This window comes from Engystomops pustulosus, chromosome 6 (assembly GCF_040894005.1).
Source record: "Engystomops pustulosus chromosome 6, aEngPut4.maternal, whole genome shotgun sequence".
NCBI classification, from domain to species: domain Eukaryota; kingdom Metazoa; phylum Chordata; class Amphibia; order Anura; family Leptodactylidae; genus Engystomops; species Engystomops pustulosus.
Window position 1 is genome coordinate 174,543,672 of NC_092416.1, and position 22,976 is coordinate 174,566,647.

General features: G+C 45.7%; 1 long non-coding RNA gene across 1 annotated transcript in view; it reads right to left on the bottom strand.

The window, feature by feature from the left end:
* Positions 1 to 649: 649 nt before the first annotated feature.
* Positions 650 to 22,976, bottom strand: part of LOC140065067 (uncharacterized) — a 177,152-nt gene continuing 154,825 nt past the window's right edge. Inside the window, exons 2-3 of the long non-coding RNA XR_011847858.1 lie at positions 1,913 to 1,998; positions 650 to 742 (exon numbers count right to left, since the gene is read on the bottom strand). This is a non-coding gene — a long non-coding RNA (uncharacterized lncRNA). The remainder of the gene's footprint in view (positions 743 to 1,912; positions 1,999 to 22,976) is intronic.

Genomic DNA, 22,976 nt, shown 5'->3' on the forward strand with positions numbered 1-22,976 from the left:
TTTTGCTTGTCTCCCGGTTGGGCTGAGCCCATAATCCCCTTGCCATGGAGCCAGAGACTGTCCTGGACTCTTACTTTTATCTTTTATAAGCCAGAGACATTGCTGTGGTTGCCAATTCCCTGGCAACCACTAATCTTGACTCATCTCATGTGAGAATAAGGGGAGAAGAGTCATATTTGCCTGACTTGGAAGAAGACTATAGCTGAATGGGTGAGATTTCACATAAAAGAGAGAATTCTAGAAATAACATTTCATACCCGACCTGAGGTGTTGGGTGTGATATAAGGTAGTAATTAGTGGGGTAAAACCTGGTGAAAAGTTTCCTTTAACTAGTGCACCTGCTTCCTTACTAACGGGCGCATGCGCTGTAGTTGTTTGCTGCTGGACAGTCATGACTCGACCCATTGCATGTGCTGGGCATGAGCAGTTGTTACTAGTTCAGTACAAGAAAGAGCATTTGGGTCCTGTGGAGCATCCAGTGCATGTTCCATCATCTTTGAAGAACATCATAAATCAGGCAAACCCCACTGAGTCATAGTTCAATCCAGAGAGACCAGAGCACAGCCCTCTGAGTGCACTTGTGAAGCTGAAACCCACAAATTGCAACTCATTTCTCATGTTATGATTACACAGCTCTACTTACCATGGTCATGGTCAAAACTGCTGAAACGTTCCCTTTAACGCAATAGGATTGATGACACAATCTCGTTTCTTCTATCACATATCTCCATTTCTGTAAAATCTACACAAATCCGTATCTATATAAATTTGATAGTCCTGTAACTTTGTGACTATATAAGTTTGATAATCCTGTAACTTTGTAACTATCCTATATAATTTTGATAGTCCTGTAACTTTGTAACTATCTTATATAATTTTGATAGTCCTGTAACTTTGTAACTACCGTATATAACTTTGATAATCCTGTAACTTTGTAACTATATAAGTTTGATAGTCCTGTAACTTTGTAACAATATAAATTTGATAATCCTGTAACTCTGTAACTATGTAAGTTTGATAATCCTGTAACTTTGTAACTATCTTATATAATTTTGATAGTCCTGTAACTTTGTAACTATCTTATATAATTTTGATAGTCCTGTAACTTTGTAGCTACCGTATATAACTTTGATAATCCTGTAACTTTGTAACTATGTAAGTTTGATAATCCTGTAACTTTGTAACTATCTGATATAATTTTGATAGTCCTGTAACTTTGTAACTACCGTATATAACTTTGATAATCCTGTAACTTTGTAACTACCGTATATAACTTTGATAATCCTGTAACTTTGTAACTATATAAATTTGATAATCCCATAACTTTGTAACTATTTTATATAATTTTGATAATCCTGTAACTTTGTAACTACCGTATATATCTTTGATAATCCTGTAACTTTGAAACTATATAAATTTGATAATCTTGTAACTTTGTAACTATCTTATATAATTTTGATAGTCCTGTAACTTTGTAACTACCGTATATAACTTTGATAATCCTGTAACTTTGTAACTACCGTATATAACTTTGATAATCCTATAACTTTGTAACTACAGGTACTTAAAAACACTCAACTTACAGACGACCCTGAGTTACAAACGGACCTCTGGATGTTGGTAATCTACTGTACTTCAGCCCTATGCTATAATAATCAGCTATAACAGTTATCACAGGTGTCTGTAATGAAGCTTTATTGTTAATCCTGGTTCTTATGACAACCCAAAATTTCTAAAATCCAATTGTCACAGAGACCAAAAAATTTTTGGCTGGGGTTACAATTATAAAGTATACAGTTCTGACTTACATACAAATTCAACGTAAGAACAAACCAACAGAACCTATCCTGTATGTAACCCAGGGACTGCCTGTATATAACTTTGGGAATCACTTTGATGATGTGTACGGTACCTTTAATTCTAAGCCATTGTTTGACTCGCTGTAAGGTCTCCTCTTGCCCACTAGGAGGCAGCATAGTTTCACCCAAATTCTTCAGACTGTAAGGAAAAAGTGAAGTTTTTACGGCTCTGCGGCGTTGTCGTGTTGTTTGCGGCTCTGTCGGTTGCGAGCAGCTCATTAATGAGGGTCTGTTATATCGGATGCAGGTCGTTAGCCAGCTGGCAAAACATTTTAATTGTGTTTCGACATTCACAGGATGAGGGGGAGAAAATTATTAGCGGAGAAAATGTCCAAAAAAATATGCAGACCAGGTAGATGTCTGCTGAAAGGTTGCGGGAGCCGAGCCGCTCAGGGGCGAGCGCGGGAGCCGAACACTTGTTACAGCAGAGGGCAAAGAGCTCCCCTGGTAATTAATTAAAAGGAACAGTAACACGAGCTAACGATACAGTCATAGAAGCTCGGACCTGGAGTCCATTTACATAGAGCAAATATGAGGAAGAAGTGTACTGGAACAAGTAAAATATTATACATTATACATGACACCTACCAAAATACCGCCATATCGTAGTATTAAAGGGAATATGTTGGCAGATTTGACTCTATTCTGCAGAACTGGAGATCTGTGCGATCATGTGTACGTTGTTAGTAGCAGCAGGACGGTGAAATATGGATTTCTATTCCAGGATTGTAGCTACACTAGAAGTGTGTCCTCACATTGCTATACTATGTGCTCTCTGCAGACAGTGTTAGGTATGGTTCCTGGAAAGACATGTAATCATACTGTTGTGTATGTTGTTAGTAGCAGCAGGACTTTGAAATATGGATTTATATTCCATGATTGTAGCTTCACTGGAAGTGTGCCCTGACACTGCTATACTATATGCCCTCTGCAGACAGTGTTAGGTATTGTTCCTGGAGAGGTGTGTAATCAAACCTTTGTGTATGTTGGTAGTAGCAGCAGGACTTTGAAATATGTATTTATATTCCATGATTGTAGCTTCACTGGAAATGTGTCCTCACACTGCTGTACACTGTGCTCTCTGCAGACAGTGTTAACTATTGTTCCTGGAAAGACATGTAATCAGACCTTTGTGTATGTTGTTAGTAGCAGCAGGACTTTGAAATATGGATTTATATTCCAGGATTGTAGCTTCACTGGAAATGTGTCCTCACACTGCTGTGCACTTTGCTCTCTGCAGACAGTGTTAGGTATTGTTCCTGGAGAGATGTGTTATCAGACCTTTGTGTATGTTGTTAGTAGCAGCAGGACTTTAAAATATGGATTTATATTCCAGGATTGTAGCTTCACTGGAAGTGCGTCCTCACACTGCTTTACTATGTGCCCTCTGCAGATAGTGTTAACTATTGTTCCTGGAAAGACATGTAATCAGACCTTTGTGTATGTTGTTAGTAGCAGCAGGACTTTGAAATATGGATTTATATTCCAGGATTGTAGCTTCACTGGAAATATGTCCTCACACTGCTGTGCACTTTGCTCTCTGCAGACAGTGTTAGGTATTGTTCATGGAAAGATGTGTAATCATACCGTTGTGTATGTTGTTAGTAGCAGCAGGACTTTGAAATATATTCCAGGATTGTAGCTTCATTGGGGGCGTGTACTCAAACTGCTGTATTTTGTGCTCTCTGGAGAGATGTGTAATCATAGCTTTGTATAAGTAGCAGAAGAACTGCAATTAAATTGATTTATATGATAGGATTGGACCTACTGAGGGTGTGTCCTCACACTGCTGTGCGCTGAACTCTTTGCATTGAATTGTTCTATTGCCCCTCCCTACTCCCCTCAGTGATGGCTGTCATCAGCTTCTGGTTGAATGCTACAACAGTCACTCAGAGCAGAGGTAAGAGGCTGTAGAGATCAATGCAGAGTGTTAGAAGCACAGCAGGGTGAGGACAAGTCCCCTATGCACTTGTAGTACAAATCAAATTTTCACAGTTTTGTATACAATACCGAACATTCCCTGCAGGGAGCACAGAGCACAGCAGTGTGATGTCATGCCTTCAGTAAACTCCTGGAATATAAACCCGTATTTGACTGTCCTGCTGCTACTAACAACAACATACACAATGGGGGTCATTTACTAAGGGCCCGATTCGCGTTTTCCCGCCATGTTACCCGAATATTTCCGATTTGCGCTGATTTTCCCTGTATTGCCCCGTGTTTTTGTCGCACGCGATCGGATTGTGGCGCATCGGCGACCGGCATGCACGCGACGGAAATCGGGGGGCGTGGCCGAACGTTAACCCGACAGATTCGGAGAAACCGCCGTACTTAAAAAAAAAGTGTCGCGGGACACGCGCTTACCTGCACTCGGAATAGGATCGTGAACTCCAGTGCGTTCCGATGCTCTTCAGCGCAGCAGCGCCACCTGGTGGACGTCGGAGGAACTGCCTTAGTGAATCGCCGGAAGACCCAAATCCACCGCAGAGAACGCGCCGCTGGATCGCAAATGGACCGGGTAAGTAAATCTGCCCCATTGTCTGCACACAGCACAGAGTACAGCAGTGTGAGGAGACACCCCTAGTGCCCTTTGAGAATCTACAATCCCATTATATATATATCCATATTCTCAGTCCTGCTGCTACTAACACCATACACAGCAACACTGGCTGCAGAGTGCCCAGAGCACAGCAGTGTGAGAACATGTCCCTCAAAGCACTTGCATAAGCTATAATAGTGGACTATAAATCCATATTTCACAAACTACTTGTTGTTGCTACACACAGAGATATGATTACACATAGATCAATGCAGAGTGCTAGGAGCACAGCAGGGTGAGGACAAGTCCCCAATACACTTGTAGTAGAAATCGATTTTTCACAGTTCTGCCAGATACAATATTAAACAATGTTTGGAGGGAGCACAGAGCACAGCAGTGTGAGATTTTCAACCTTTGTATCCATAGTAGTGTGGGTCACTGAAAAGGTCACTAGTGAAACCCCCTGGTAGTTTAGTGTAAAGATTACGGGGCAGTTTCCTTAGAGGGCGTCTCGCATTGGAACGTGCGCTCTCCTGCGCCATACCCCGGAGAGAACGCAGCCGAACGCAGGAGAGCGGAGGAGTGAGCGTTCCTCACCCCTCCCCTCTCCATAGATCCAGGACCCCATAAGGGTTGTGTGCCTGGTGCTCCAGGATAGTAAAAGGGTTAATAGTAAAATACTGTGTAATCTAGAGCAGTAAAGGGGTTAGTAGAATTTTTTTTTTCTGATCTATGGCTGTTAAGGGGTTAATAGTAAATATTGTGTAGTCGATGTCAGTAAAGGGGTTAATAGAAAAATATTTTCTGGTCCATGGCTGTAAAAGGGTTAATCATGAAATATTGTGTGGTCTAGGACAGCAACGGGGTTAATAGAAAAATATTGGGGGTCATTTACTAAGGGCCCGAATCGCGTTTTTCCGACGTGTTTCCCGAATATTACCGTTTTCCCCTGAATTGCCCCGGGTTTTTGGCGCACGTGATCGGATTGTGGCGCATCGGCGCCGGCATGCACGAGATGGAAATTGGGGGCGTGGCCGACGGATTCGGAAAAAAGCCGCCATATTTTTTTTTTAAAATGTGTCGTTTGACACGCACTTACCTGCACCCAGCCTAGCTCGGTGAACTCCGGCGGACCTCGGCGGAATTCAGCGCAGCAGCGACACCTGGTGGACATTGGGCGCACGACCTTAGTGGATCCCCGGTAGACACGAATCAACGTCTGAGAACCCGCCACTGGATCGCGAATGGACCGGGTAAGTATATCTGCCCCATTGTGTTGTGTATGGCAGTTAAGAGGTTAATAGTAACATACTGGGGCTTATTTACTAAGGGTGAAGACACACATGGCGTTTTTGGGCCGTTTTTGGGCCGTTTTTACTAAGTGCGTTTTCAGATCGTTAAAAACGCATGCGTTAAAAAACGCATCCGTTTTTTAAAAACGCATGCGGTTTTTGAAAACGCATGCGTTTTTGTCCGTTTTTCCGAAATTGCGCAATGAAAACGGACAAAAACGCATGCGTTTTCAAAAAACGCATGCGTTTTTAAAAATGCGTTTTTTTAACGCATGCGTTTTTAACTATCTGAAAACGCACTTAGTAAAAACGGCCCAAAAACGGCCCAAAAACGCCATGTGTGTCTTCACCCTAAGGGTCCGATGAAGCACTTTCATCGGACTTTCTGACATTTTCGGGTTTTGCATCGCTGGGACAGGTATTTATCAGGGGATTGTGTCGCACGCAATCGGATTGTGGCACGGCTGCGCTGGTTTTCATGCAACAGAAATCGGGGTGTGTGGCCGTCGGACGATCCGACTGATTCGGACCGAGCGCAGGATTTAACTTTCAAATTGTGTCGCATACAATGCACCGGGAAGAAGAAGGTGAACTCCGGGGACCTGAGCGGGGAAGCGACACATGCAGGATATCGGGCGCACGATCTTAGTGAATCGCGGCACAGCGCATTATACACGGACAATGCACTTTATGTGAACTCCTTTGGACGGGTGAGTAAATGTGCCCAAGTGTGTGGTCTAGGGCAGTAAAGGGGTTAACAGTAGAATACTCTGTGGTCTAGGGCAGTAAAGGGGTTAATAGTAGAATACTCTGTGGTCTAGGGCAATAAAGGGGTTAACAGTAGAATACTCTGTGGTCTAGGGCAATAAAGGGGTTAATAGTAAAATCCTTTGATTGTTTTAGGCAGTAACAGAAGCTTTTTATCCACTTTGTCTTAAGCAGCAAAATGAAGTAAATTTCTGATTTCCTGATGGTCGGGGGCAACAAAGTGTCTAATCTCCCGTCCCCTCGGGGTGAGAGACTGAATGGCGCAGGCGCAGCAGGGCAGAGCCGATTTACAGCACAGCAGAGGGGAACGTGTACAGCACAGCAGGGGGGAACGTGCGCAGCACAGCAGAGGGGAACGTGCACAGCAGAGGGGAACGTGCGCAGCACAGCAGAGGGGAACGTGCGCAGCACAGCAGAGGGGAACGTGTACAGCACAGCAGAGGGGAACGTGCACAGCACAGCAGAGGGGAACGTGCACAGCACAGCAGAGGGGAACGTGTACAGCACAGCAGAGGGGAACGTGCACAGCACAGCAGAGGGGAACGTGCACAGCACAGCAGAGGGGAACGTGTACAGCACAGCACAGGGGAACGTGCACAGCACAGCAGAGGGGAACGTGCGCAGCACAGCAGTGGGGAACGTGCGCAGCACAGCAGAGGGGAACGTGCGCAGCACAGCAGAGGGGAACGTGCGCAGCACAGCAGTGGGAACGTGTACAGCACAGCAGAGGGGAACAGCACAGCAGAGGGGAACGTGTACAGCACAGCAGTGGGGAACGTGTACAGCACAGCAGAGGGGAACGTGTAGTAAGGACCTGGAGCAGTATTGAACAGGTCACCAGGATGAAAGGGCACCCGGCAGCAGAAGAGAAACCAATAACATTACAGATTGTGGCAGGAATGTCCCGGAGACAGAACTTCACCCTCCCCTGTGTAGTCCCATACAGGTGCACAGCTATGCGATCAGATTCTGTCTACATACATCCGCCACTAGGGGGAGCTCACTGCACAGGAATCTATACATCACAGCACAACCCTATAGTATTCACTTAGACATCTCATTACAGCCCCAGCTCCGGCGCTCGTGCCCTTTATCATCTTCTCATCACCTCCACCAGGTTTTCTCCAGGTTTCTGAGGATTTATGGAGGCCGGATCATCTCATACCTAACATTTAAATTAATTGTGTTATTAGAACCTAAAGCCGGAGTACGTCCCTATAGTCAGACTGTTGCTATGTAACCGGTTATTAGAAAATATCCGTCTAATGTCCCATAAATCACAGACAGAAGGTCAGAGCCACCGCGGCGACTAATGAGAGGAGATTGAATTTACACTTTTAACTTGTAATGTGGAGGAAGCGAAGAAAGTTTCTTCCATAGAAAGAAGGTGTGGATGTCTGTTTAAGGATATTAAGACTATCACAGAAAAGAGTAAAGAGCTGTGTGTGTGATAATGGCTAAAAATCGAGTACCGTTTTGGGTATACAGTTCAGACCTATGCATCTCCATGGTAACAGACTACACAGACCGATCTTGTAGTCAGGTCTTACAACATTCTTCAAAACATAAAGACAGTTCCGTGTAGGCATCACAAAACCATCTCAAAGTCTGGAGCCCTGTTAGTACATATGCTCCGCCCCCGCTGAGCAACAACGTTCCAGGCCTTGTGACCTCATCTCGTTGAGTGACTGGCTTGAGCGTGGCCTAGGGTCATAGTCGCTTGGTCAAGGTGGAACAGGCCTCGTTGCTAGAAAGAGGGAGATGCTGCATATGGATAGTAGTTCTCCCTGGGGCGCTCCCGGGGTATTTCTGTATAAGGAACCTCAAGATGGTAGAGGGGAGGCCCTTGATCTTAGCGGCAGCCAGGGATCACACGGAGACAAGTGATGTAAAATATCAACTCACGGTTTCTTTTATTCCAGAAGGGGAACACAGCAAAGGTAAGAGGTCAAGGTAACAGTGCAGGTGTATTCAGGTCACTAGTTACTAACAAAGAATCCTGGGAAGTGGGTCGGAGGAGCAGGTCACAAAACCAAAACCAAAGGGGTTTTCCCAAATGTCCCTATGGTAACACCAAAAGTAACAGTAAGTTTTATCATTGGAACACAGAGGCAGCTACAAGATAAACTGTTGCAAAAATCTTCACTCCCCTCAGATATGTCAGTGATTTGTGTAGGTCACGTGAGGAATCTCTTAAAAAGACGCGATGGCACTCGACTAAGAAGCAAATCTCTCCGGGAGACTGCAGTTACTCCGTCGTGAAGCAGCACGTTGTCAGCTTTAATTAAATGTTATAAAACAAGTAAAATAATGAATGCCACATTGTAATGCGCTATTATGGCTGTCTCTCTGTGAGCGCGGCTTACGTGCTGGCTGGAGACTAAATCATCCGTAATGGCAAAGATGCTGCTAACGAAGGAGCTATCGAGTCTATGTTAAAGGGATCCTGCGCGGTTAAAGGCAGTCTTAGGAATTGCCTATCGTGCTTGTAGTATCATGCAAAGACCATTAGGGGGAGCTGAGGGTGCAAGTAAGGCTCAAAACTTCAGTGTATGCAGTGAGCTCCCCCTAGTGGTGGCTTAAATTGTATTGTTGCATATGGAGGTACTCTTACATATAGGTGCTCCTTATGGACTAGGAAACCTTATAAGTAATGTTTGCAGCACATTTTATATGTATTTTATATATCTAGAGTATGTAGGCACTATATGGTAGCATAACAATGTGGTAGCAGGATTTTGGATGGTGTATGGCTATACTATGTGTGTATTATGTGGCAGTATTATCTATCTTATCTATGCAGGCAGTCCCCTACTTAAGGACACCCGACTTACAGATAACTCATAGTTACAGACAGACCCCTCTGACCTCTGGTGAAGCTCTCTGGATGTTGCTATAGTCCCAGATACAATAATCAGCTGTAAGGTGTCTGTAATGAAGCTTTATTGATAATCCTTGGTCCTATTACAGCAAAAAATGTTTAAGCTCCAAATGTCACTGGAGCAAATTTTTTTTTGTCTGGATCAACAATTATAAAATATACAGTTTCGACTTAAATACAAATTCAACTGCCTGTATATGGCTATATATTGTAGACACAGTGGGGCAGATTTACTTACCCGGACCATTCGCGATCCAGCGGGGCGTTTTTCTGCGGTGGATTCGGGTCTTCCGGCAATTCACTAAGGCAGTTCCTCCGACGTCCACCAGGACACTTTTTTTTTAAAAATGCGGCGGGTTTTCCGAATCTGTCGGGTTTTCGTTCGGCCACACCCCCCGATTTCCATCGCGTGCATGCCAGCGCCGATGCGCCACAATCCGATCGCGTGCGCCAAAATCCCGGGGCAATTCAGGGGAAATCGGCGCAAATCGGAAATATTCGGGTAACACGTCGGGAAAAAGCAAATCGGGCCCTTAGTAAATGACCCCCAATGTGGTATATCCTATGTGTTTTACATGTGTGGACACCATAGCAGCAGACAATACGGTATTGTATTTTGGCACTTTATAGGACTATTGTATGTGATTCATAAGTGTGGCCATAAGCAACATCCTCCCACTGGGGCCTAACTTATTGGCTTGGGGGCAACTGGATTACCCTGGTACCTAGGCCTAAAGCTGAACTGGGTCACGGTTGCTTGGTCCAGATGGCACAGGCCTCATCTACTCTTGGGTTGCAAGAAAGAGGGAGATGCTGTGGATGGGTGGTAGTTCTCCCTGGGGCGCTCCTGGTATACGTGTGTATAAGGATCCCTGCGTAGATAGTAGAGGAGAGGCCCATGATCTTAGCAGCAGCCAGGGATCACACGTAGACAAGGGATGTAAAATATCAACTCAACTTCCTTTTTACACCAGAACATGAACACAGCAAAGGCAACAGAAAAATTTGTGAGGTCCAAGGTAGCTGGTTGAATAATGTCTGGCAAAGGATGCTCATAGCAGGGTCCTGTAGCTTCAGGCTGGAGAGGGCTCAGAGCTGCTGCAGGCCTTATCTGCAGGCCATATATCTGGAAAGCAAGTTTCATCATTGGAACTCCATACTGATCTCAGAAAGAACTTTCCAGCCACCGGGGTTTTATGAGCTCCCCATGGGGGAGGAGAGTTCAGTTATCCAACCAGGGACCTTGTTACTGATGGAATTAACATAAACATGACGACTTCCCAGGCAGGTGTTATGCAGCTGTAATACCAGATATAGACAGTAGATGGTGCACAGATGTGATCAGACTGTAGGGACATATACAATCTAATAGGAGTGTAAAATTTTGTGATAGCTGCACTGGCAGGGCCATTGCACATATAGTATATAGGCACTGTGTGCCTCCACAGGTTCTGAAATAAATCTTGTATACATGTGTATTGAGAACATATATGTGGATTTCATGAGTGAAGGTCCTTCTGACTATAAAATTTAGTGAGTGGCCATGGGTCCCATAGATGTCTTGGGCCCAGGTAAGCCGGGTGTCGGCTCTGGGCTTGGGGCCATGGGCCCCCTAGAAGACTTGGGCCCAGGTAAACTGGGTGCTGGCGCCGGGCCTGGGGACATGGGCCTCCTAGAAGGCTTGGGCCCCGGGCTACCACCCAAACCACCTATATTATTATCAACTACTGACCACATTATATAATCTTAAAAATCCAAGATAATGGGGGTCATTTACTAAGGGCCCGTTTCGCGTTTTCCCGACACGTTACCCGAATATTTCCGATTTGCGCCGATTGTACCTGAATTGCCCCGGGATTTTGGCGCATGCGATCGGATTGTGGCGCATCGGCGCTGGCATGCACGCGACGGAAATCGGGGGGCGTGGCCGAATGAAAACCCGACAGATTCGGAAAAACCGCCGCATTTAAAAACCGAAAAAGTGTCGCTTGGGAAGCGCTTACCTTCACCTGGTCCAGCTCGGTGCATTCCGGCGCGTTCAGATGATTTTCAGCGCAGCAGCGCCACCTGGTGGACGGCGGAGGAACTACCTTCATAAATCCCGTCCGGACCCGAATCCACCGCAGAGAACGCGCCGCTGGATCGCGAACGGACCGGGTGAGTAAATCTGCCCCAATGGGTTGAATAGTAAAGTTTCCTTAAGTTCCAGAATTCCAGTCCTTTTCCCACCAGAAAAGTTGTCAGTTTCACATTCTATTCATTGCGCCCTCCATGAATGTCTACCTAAGCTAATAGGTTCACCTCATTCCACCATAAGGTTCTTCTATGGTTCTTCTTCTATTGGGTTGGATGTTTGTGTCCAGCTCTGGTCAGAGGACCATGTACACAGAGTAGTGTGTAATAATGGCTTCTCCTGCCTCGCCTTATGGTTGATACCTACTATTGGGTGGTCATGTCCCATTAATAGACCATGTTGGTTTACATTAGGCAAAGTTGACAAAGTTCTACGACCTTGCAGTGAAGGGGTTAACCATTCTATAGATAGAACTTTCCGAGTGTAACTTTTTTCTTTGATGTAAAAGTCTGGTGAACGTGGGATCGATAGACCAGGGAGAGAGGTATCTTAATGCATTTCCAGCTGCTGGCCTCAGACGGCGCAGGAAGTCAGCCTCGTAGTTTTAACAGGGGTTGACAGAGTATCGAAGACTATGAAAGACTTGGCGAGATCCAGCGTGTACGCGGGAGAGAGGAAGAGCCTTAAGTAGCCACATAAGACTCCGGAGTAAAGTAAGAGATGAAAGGTCAATGAGGTCTACATTTCAGACTCATGGGGGAGATTTATCATCAAGTGTCTGAGGTAAAAGTGTTCTAGTTGCCCATTGAAACCAATCAGAGTTCAGCTTTAATTTTATAAACAGCTGTGGGAAAATGAAAGCTGAGCTCTGATTGGTTGCAATGGACAACTAGAACAGTTCTGCTCTAAGAGACTTATGATAAATCTCCCCCACCTGATTGACTGGTGCATCCACATTTATATGGAAGATCCAATAGGCAACATATGACTCTCTATCTGTTTCGTAACTGCAACTCCCAGCATCCCTCAATAGCCATATGCTGAGAGTTGTAGTGTTGTAGCAACGGGAGGCCCACAGGTTGGAAACCACTAAATCCTAAGCTAGGAGCACACGAATGTGTGGCCTACAACACCAGTAGTTGGAGACCCCAACTGTTGAGATATAGTCAGCAGGGGTCTTCTCATGATGAGATATAGAATAGTAGAGGGTAACAGCACTACTTCAGGGGCAGGGGCGTAACTACAGTGGTAGCAGCCATAGCAGCTGCTATGGGGCTCACAGTGTCTGGGGGCCCGGCGTCCTACCTGGAAAAAGAATGGACACCATTATGTACACCATTATATACATGTATATGACATATATGTGATGTATATAAGCTGTATCTGTGATGTGTACATACTGTATGGCTACACAATGTATGATGTGCATGTATACTGCATTATGCCCTATATGTGTACTGTGTATAATGTATAACTGTAACTCACATTTGTGAGCATATAAATATGTATATTTTTTAAGGGGTAAGGGGGGCCCCATTCAGAAGTCTGATATGGGGCCCTGCCTCTCCTAGTTACGCCACTGTTCAGGGGGGCTCTGTGTGTCGGGAGTGTGTGGCTGCTGTTATTCTCATAGTTTCCAGCATTTCAATAGTTATCGGGCTGTGATACAATGTATTTCAGAGAGCTCAGAGCCCAGCAGTGTGAGAACACCCCGCCCACTGGGATAAACTACAATCCTGGAACATAAATACATTTTTTCACAGTCCTGCTGCTACTAACAACATACATAAAGGATAACTCCCAAATTTCAAAAGCAGACAGGAGGGACACAATATGCAGAGTGCATTTTTACTGTATTATGCCCTTTCTTTGTGTTCCCCCGAGTGATTCCTGAAATCCCGTGCCCCCTAATGTAAACCATGTCACCCCATTATACCAGCTGTAATCTGAATAGTTAAGATCACAGACTGAATGGTGGAGCAGGGAGCTGATGCCTCCCCTCAGTCCTCCAGATGCTGATAGACTTGAATTTGGACAAACCTTCCCCTTGCCTACAGCAGGCATTGATATCTAGAACTGCCCCATTGAATTTGGGATGGTCAGGGTATGATTATACATCTCTCCGGGACCAATACCTAACACTGGCTGAAGAAAGCACAGAGCACAGCAGTGTGAGGAAATGCCCTCTGTACACTCCTGGAATATAAATCCAAATTTGACAGTCCTGGTGCTTCTAACAAAAACATATACAAAGATGTGACTACACATCTCTCCAGTGCCAATATTTAACCTTAGCTGCATAGAGCACAGCAGTGTGAGGAGACGTCTCCAGTGCACTTGGAGAAGCTACAATCCTGGAATATAAATACATATTTTTCAGTCCTGCTGCCACTAACAACAAGCAAAAGGTCTGATTACACATCTCTCCAGGGACGATAACTAACACTGGCTGCAGAGTGCACAGAGCACAACAGTGTGAGGACACACTATCAGTACAATCCTGGAATGTAAATCCTTATATCACAGTCCTGCTGCTATTAATAAAACCCACAAAGATCTGATTACACATCTCTCCAGTGACAATACCTAACAATGGCTGCAGAGTGCACAGTAGTGTGAGGAGACACTTTCAGTACAATCCTGCAATGTAAATCCTTATATCACAGTCCTGCTGCTACTAACAACACCCACAAAGGTCTAATTGCACATCTCTTATGGGACAACAACTAACACTGGCAGCAGAGAGCACAGTAGCGTGAGGACACACCCTCAGTACAATCCTGCAATGTAAATCCTTTTGTCACAGTCCTGCTGCTACTAACAACACCCACAAAGGTCTAATTGCACATCTCTTATGGGACAACCAACATTGGCTGCAGAGTGTACAGAGCACAGCAGTGTGAGGACACACACTCAGTACAATCATGGAATGTAAATCCTTACATCACAGCCCTGCTGCTACTTACAACACCCACAAAGGTCTAATTACACATCTCTTATGGGACAACAGCTAACACTGGCAGCAGAGAGCACAGTAGCGTGAGGACACACACTCAGTACAATCATGGAATGCAAATCCTTATATCACAGTCCTGCTGCTACTTACAACACCCGCAAAGGTCTGATTGCACATCTCTTATGGGACAACTAACATTGGCTGCAGAGTGTACAGAGCACAGCAGTGTGAGGACACACACTCAGTACAATCATGGAAAGTAAATCCTTATATCACAGTCCTGCTGCTACTAACAACACCCACAAAGGTCTGATTGCACATCTCTTATGGGACAACAACTAACACTGGCAGCAGAGCGCACAGAGCACTGTAGTGTGAGCAGACAGCCTCAGTACAATCCTGAAGTTTAAATCCTTATATCACAGTCCTGCTGCTACTAACAACACCCACAAAGGTCTTATTGCACACCTATTATCTGACAACAGCTAACATTGGCTGCAGAGTTCACAGAGCACAGCAATGTAAGGACACACACTCATGGTATGTAAATCCTTACATCACAGCTCTGCTGCTACTAACAACACCCACAAAGGTCTCATTTGCACATCTCTTATGGAACACTGGCTGCAGTTTACATGGTGAAACCTGGCCTGGGGTCCCCTTTAAGGCCTGCAGTATGAAAGCCTTGTCCCTGTATAATGCGGCTTGTCTGTATATTAGGGTGTAAGGATGCAGCGAGACCTCGGAGCGTCTCCTCCTAATGGCCGGGCCGGTGTTTATAGCACCAGACAGGGAGTTAAATGGACTTATTGAACAGCAGCCAGAGGACACATTCAGCGCGAGAGATAAAGAGACACATTTAACAGCGATCGTCGGGGCTTCTGCACTTAGTCGGATTAACCCCGCATTAACAGGAACGCAGCCGCAAGCGCTTACTTAAACGCCCTCTGGGAAGTAAAGATGGCTGCCGACACAATGCATGCTACCCCCGGGGGCCTCTGTATCTGCAGAGCATTGCAGGATGATTGGGCAGGACCGCCACCTGCTTCCCTCCATAGACGTAGCTCAGACTCCCCGCTGCTCATAAAGACCATCATTGACATTCCAATTAGTTATAATTGAGAAGCCAGCGCGACTTTACTGAGTTTTAATGGCTCCAAGTATCTTGTTAATGACAACTAAAGCAGAGGCTTAAAAATCCGCTGCCAGAAAATGTTATGTCAGCTCAGATAGAGAGCAAGGACGTGACGGCCGAACAGGGCCGGCGTCAGTACTGGGCATACCAGGGCAAGTGTCAGGGCCCAAGGCTCCTGGGGGGGCCACATAATTTTGTACATAATGAATCCATAGGACGTGAGGGCAGAACAGGGCCGGCATCAGTACTGGGCATACCAGGGCAAGTGTCAGGGCCCAGGGCTCCAGGGGGGGCCCCACATCATTTTGTACATAATGAATCCACAGGACGTGAGGGCAGAACAGGGCCGGCGTCAGTACTGGGCATACCAGGGCAAGTGTCAGGGCCCAGGGCTCCAGGGGGGGGGGCCCACATAATTTTGTACATAATGAATCCATAGGACGTGACAGCAGAACAGGGCCGGCGTCAGTACTGGGCATACCAGGGCAAGTGTCAGGGCCCAGGGCTCCAGGGGGGCCCCACATAATTTTGTACATAATGAATCCACAGGACGTGAGGGCAGAACAGGGCCGGCGTCAGTACTGGGCATACCAGGGCAAGTGTCAGGGCCCAGGGCTCCAGGGGGGGGGGGCCCACATAATTTTGTACATAATGAATCCATAGGACGTGACAGCAGAACAGGGCCGGCGTCAGTACTGGGCATACCAGGGCAAGTGTCAGGGCCCAGGGCTCCAGGGGGGGCCCCACATAATTTTGTACATAATGAATCCACAGGACGTGAGGGCAGAACAGGGCCGGCGTCAGTACTGGGCATACCAGGGCAAGTGTCAGGGCCCAGGGCTCCAGGGGGGGGGGGCCCACATAATTTTGTACATAATGAATCCATAGGACGTGACAGCAGAACAGGGCCGGCGTCAGTACTGGGCATACCAGGGCAAGTGTCAGGGCCCAGGGCTCCAGGGGGGGCCCCACATAATTTTGTACATAATGAATCCACAGGACGTGAGGGCAGAACAGGGCCGGCGTCAGTGCTGGGCATACCAGGGCAAGTGTCAGGGCCCAGGGCTCCTGGGGGGGCCCACATAATTTTGTACATAATGAATCCATAGGATGTGCGGGCAGAACAGGGCCGGCGTCAGTACTGGGCATACCAGGGCAAGTGTCAGGGCCCAGGTCTCCAGGGGGGGGCCACATAATTTTGTACATAATGAATCCATAGGACGTGAGGGCAGAACACAGTGACACCGCCATGTTGTATATTAAAGACGTATTGCCTGATATAGTAACCAATCTTACTATGACAATCTTACATCAAGGACACTATAGAGAGAGGGGGTTGCCCAAAATTGTGATCTCAATCTCCTTTGCTCGATAGTGTCTAATAGAGATGAGCGGACCTGACATTTGTGTTAGGTTTGTGTGTGAACGTGTGACCCAGACATAGGGGGTCATTTACTAAGGGCCCGATTCGCGTTTTCCTGACGTGTTACCCGAATATTTCCGATTTGCGCCGATTGTACCTGAATTGCCCGGGATTTTGGCGCACGCGATCGGATTGTGGCGCATCGGTGCCGGCATGCGCGCAACGGAAATCAAGGCCCGTGGCCGAACGGAAACCCGACGTATTCAGAAAAACCGCCGCATTTAAAAACCAAAAAAGTGTCGCTTGGGAAGCGCTTACCTTCGCCTGGTCCAGCTCGGTGCATTCCGGCGCGTTCAGATGATTTTCAGCGCAGCAGCGCCACCTGGTGGACGGCGGAGGAACTACCTTCATAAATCCCGTCCGGACCCGAATCCTGTGCAGAGAACGCGCCGCTGGATCGCGAACGGGCCGGGTAAGTAAATCTGCCCCACTGTCTCCCCCGGAATTGGTGAAGTCTCTGTAATCACCGTGGCTCAGTGGTTAGCACTACAGGTTTGCAGTGCTGGGGTCCTGGGTTCAAGTTCCATCCAGGTCAACATCTGCAAAGAGCTTACATGTTCTCTCCATGTTTGCGTGGGTTTCCTCCGGGTCCTCCGGTTTCCTTCCACACTTCAAAACATACTGGTAGGTGGTTTAGATTGTGAGCCCCATGGGGACACGGTTGATTTGGTTCATTATTCAGACATCACCTCAGACCACACTCATACAGCGGTTGCTAAAATCCAGACCCCAGACATCAGAATCCTAGATTCTAGACCAAACCTTCTGATGTAACCTCCAAACTTCTAAATTCAGGTAATAGAGCCTATAATATAGACCACATCGAATATAGATCAAACTCATGAGCTCAAACCACAGACCAGCCTCAGAACTCAGACCTTAGACCAGATATTATTATTTGGAACCAAATCCCAATCCCCTAGACCAGCTCATATAATTGAGAACCCAGACTCCAACTATGGACTAAACACTAAGATAGTAGAGCCCATAATAAAGACCCCAAGATTCAGATTCCAATGTTGAGACCTCAGGCCTCCTTCATTATCGAAACCCCAGTATGGATGACTTTCTTGAGGCACTTACACGATCGGTCAAACTGCTACCATTTGTGGTCATTGGGGCGTATAGGAAAGGAAGTAATGAGGAACAATGTTCCTCATGAACTTCTTAGTAGGACACATCTTCACATCAGTAAAACATATGGTAGATGTCCTTTAAGTCAATGTTCAAGTCACTATCTGTAGAGCATAAGTTATGGCCATGGTTATGTGGAATGGACAACTCTTTTCACTGTTGACCAGGGCTCCTTGAGATAAACCCAAGATCATGCCCTTTCTATACATCGCAGATGTAGTAGATTAGGTGTCAATTAACCAATTAGAAATGGACCTCTAATAATGAGCACCAAATAGGATGGTCTTCTGCTAGAGCAGTGGTTCTCAACCTTTCTAATCCTGTCACCCCGCAATACAGTTCCTCATGCTGTGGTGACCCCAAACCATGCAACTCGCAGTAAAAACACAATAAAATTGCGGCTCCGATGGCTTTAGGCGACCCCCGGTTTTGGTCGTTCGACCCCCGCTGGGGTCCCGACCCACAGGTTGAGAACCACTGTGCTAGACCTTTCCGATCTACCATTGTATCAGAACTCTGGCCGCTCAATGGAACAAGGAGACCATATTAGGCTGGTATGACCCTCACCCCATTATAGCAGCCAAAGGTCTACCTGCTAGTAGCACATCTGTAGTATGAATTTTTTATACCGTCACAATAAGTTCTGGAATTTTTAATATCAACTTCAGCTGAATGAATGGCCGGCATCCTCTTCAGCACCATATGGATGTGGCAGGTTTCGGTACAGCAGAAAAGTCTCGTTCAATGGATCACTAATCGCTGTCCTACAAAAGGAAAGTTGTAGAGCAGCTTGTTCTGCATATAGCTCTATTATGTGAAGAGGGAACGCATTTCAGGAGACACCTGGTCCCTCATCTTAAGAGACAAGCATATAGTCTCCTAGATCCAACGAAGAGGACCCAGGTGCCCAGAAATGTCTTACTACGTGATACAATAATGTTCTTGCTAATGCAAGCTGCTCTTCACCCACATTGGGGCTCAAGGAGGTTATTACAATCCTATCTGACCTCTCAAAACTTCTATTTATGGATATTGTTCATTAGAAGTCTACTTTTTAATTCCCCCATATCAATCTATACGTCTTTATGGATTAATTAGCTTTCTTTGTTTTCGGTTGGGTGTTGTCGAGTTCTTCTATACAGTATCTAGAGTTCATCTCAGAGGCATTGCCATGTCATCAAATTCCACATGGTGATAGTTCGGGTCAGCTTTAGGATGGTGAAAACATCTGGTCAAAAAGTTTAGTGGGACTTCCATCCAACCTCTGGACTTGGACCCTCTGTTGAAGCCAAGAAAGAGGTAGTCAGACATGGTCCTTATAGATATTAACTGAGAAAGCATCCAGGTCAACGACCACCATCTCTTGGCCACTGGGAGATCTAATACTATACCCATATTATACATATAAATCCTGATGTGTCATGTATGAATATTTTCCATCAAAACAATACCCAAAATTTTCTCATACGGCTTTTGATGCTACAGAGATATTAAGGGCAAAATTACCTTGTCATGCAAGATCACAACTAGAGATGAGCGAGCACTAAAATGCTCGGGTACTCGTTATTCGAGACAAACTTTTCCAGATGCTCGAGTGCTCGTCTCGAATAACGAGCCCCATTGAAGTCAATGGGAGACCCGAGCATTTTTTTAATAAAACTGAACAGTAAAAGAACAGTGCAAAAAAAAAAAATTCCAGATGTTTGCAGATGTTTTACTTGTAAGAACACATTGAAATAACACTATTCTTCACTTTGCAGGTGTTCGCGCGTGTCTCCCGCTAGGTTCGGAGATGTTCGGAACATCTGGAATGTGAAGAATAGTGTTCTTTCAATGTGTTCTGCACTTAAATGCTCCTGTGTTCACTGTTTTTAATGTTTTAATTCTATTCTTCACATTGCAGGTGTGCGCGCGTGTCTCCCGATAGGTTCGGAGACACGCGCGCACAGCTGCAAAGTGAAGAATAATGTTATTTCAATGTGTTCTTACAAGTAAAACATATGGAAACATGTGTAATATTTTTTTTTTACAATAAAAATACTTTTATTCAATTTATTTTATAAATTTACTGCTCGTTCTCGAGCCGGCGAGATACTCGTCCGAGTAACGAGCCGGTCCGAGTATGCTAATACTCGACCGAGCAGTATACTCTGACGAGTATACTCGCTCATCTCTAATGATAACCAATAGATCTCAATGTTAGGTTACCAGTTTCTGCGCCCAAACTGGTGAATCTTAATCTGTTTAGTTTCTTGTATCTATGTGAGAGAGTAGATGAAACATGGTCAGGGATGAGGAGACCATAAAAGATATGGAGCCATCTAAAAAAGGCTTGTTCCTTGTCAATGTAGGTTCTAGACCAAAGACATATTGGGGCTCATTAACTAAGGGTCCGAATCGCGCATTTTGGTCGGGTTTCCCAAATGTTTCTGATTTGCGGCAAATTGCCCCTGGGATTTTGGCGCACGTGATCGGATTGTGGCACATCGGCTTTAACGCAACAGAAATCGGTCGAGTGTGGGGGGGGGGGGTGTGTGGCTGTCGGTAAACCCAACGGATTTGGAAAAAACGCAGAAATTTTAAAAAAAATTGTGTCGCAAGAATAGCTCTCACATACACTGAGACGGAGAAGTGAACTCGGTAGACATCGGGCGCACAACCTTAGTGAATCCCAGCAGGATGACGACTGGACCGGGTAAGTAAATCTGCCCTATTGTCATCTCTTGCATTAGACCTTTGGAGGTCTGTGTGGAAGGTCATAGGTTCTAGATACATGCTTGCCTCTAGACGTGGATGGTTGGCTAGAAGGAAATATTGACATTGAAGTGAATGTCTATTGTATTCTAAATATCTTCTATATCTAGTCTAGGGCTCAATACCGATATGGTTATGTGTCTCCTGGTAGGTAACCCAACATATACAAATGACTTTTCATGGATGGTCATCCATGGTGGTAATTTGTGGGGTGTCCGGGATTGGTTCTTCACTACTTAAAAGGAAAAAGATATACATAGCCCTGAAGTTTTTGAAACCATCAAGTGTTGGAACAAGGATCTACGATAGGTTCTCTCTTGGTCAAAGTATTTCCTTTATGGTGGAATAATTTGGATACCTCTAAGATACTAAGTCATGTGAATTATGGTTGGGGTGGTCCCAGGATAAAACCGCACCAGGGCCACTGATTGCTGAAGGGTTAATTTGTGTTGCAGATGTTCTTCCTGACAGACGTCTTCAAGGTGACTGAAGAAGATTCTTCTTTCCTCTTTCCCCATCATATCCAACACATTCTCGGGGAGCGGTAAGATGTAGAGACGTCGTCATATTGGCGAAAGCTTTGGAGGACATAAAAGTATCGCAATATAAGAAGCGCCAAGGCGACAGGCCGAGGGTTTGAAGTTATTTCATAAAACAATGCAGATTGTTTGTCCTGGACGCGGCTCTCTCCGATGAGATCCTGCGGAGGAGCAGAGGCCATGTTGTTTGTCAGTCAATCATCCTGTCATCTCCATCCGGCATAAGCCGCCAGGTAATTTATTGCCGTATCGCACAATATTTTCTCTCTCTGTTACAAATGAATTTTCTGGCCCCACGTGCATAAAATCCGAAGTTTATAGAAATTGTACAAAATTACATTTATTCGGCGGCCAAAGTTTCAATGTCTCTCTGCTAGAGGAGGAAGTAGAAGCTGCAGGACCCCGATACAAAGTATATTCCCGACCCCCGAATATGTATTGTTTATAGTGGTGGTCTCCTCCTATGGGATAGGTCTCCACCCACCCCTGAACCCTAGAAGTGCTGTCACCTTATATCACAACATATATTCCCTTCAGTACATTATTTTACTTCTTAGACGTCTCATATTAATAATTGATGGTGGATGAGAGCGCTCCGAGACATCCAGGTGATGGACATCACTGAACTCACTGTATTATATATAGAATGTATTTGTGGAGAGGAATCGAGTCTCATCCGTGTTATTATGAATCAGACAATGCATCAATGGGAAAATATGCAAAGATTTCCAGGATGGGATAAGGAAAACCATGCCTCTTTAAACGAGACCCAACCAGGTCGAAACAACGCTGTCTACAGTTGGGACTCTGTTCCTTCTGGAATAGATATACTAGTTGGGTTTTAATCCCACCTCATGTCACAAGGCTTCCTGAAGGTCAGGCTTGATGTCAAGGGAGCTGCCTTACAAGGAGCTAAAAGAGGTGTGGTTTTTCTTATCCCATCCATCCATGGCTATAAGACTCCACACACCTACATGGTGCCCTTAATTGGCAGTCTACATAAGGAGAACTCCTACTTCCAGACCATAATTCATCAATGTCAGGCACACCCAGTGGCCATCAGTGTCGGCCTGCACGCGACAGAAATGGGGGGGCAGGCCGTCGGACAACCCGACGGATTCAGACAGCGCGCAAGATTTAATATTTAGAATTGTGTTGCAAGACACGCACTTACATGCACCAGGAAGAAGAAGGTGAACTCCGGCGGTCCTTGGTTCAGAAGCGACAGATGCAGGAACTCGGGCGTATGATCTTAGTGAATCGCGGCAGAACCGAATCCTCGTCGGACCATGCACCGCAGGACCGCGATAGGACCGGGTAAGTAAATCTGCCCCAATATGCGTTATAAATCAATGTCCGACCCTTTATCGAGGCCTGGAAGGATAGAAACCAAATCAGAGACTCGTCGGCAGACAGCTGTTTCAGGCTGTTTGTCCCTCAGTGCAGTGCAGTGCAGACTACTGGTTGCTTTCGCATGGTTAGATTTAAAGTCCTATTTAAAGGGTCGCACATTGACTTAGAGGAAGCTTCCTATATAGCAGTGGTGGCTAACCTATGGCACGGGTGCCAGAGGTGGCACTCAGAGCCCATTCTCAGGCCATTGACCCCAAGACAGAGTGAAC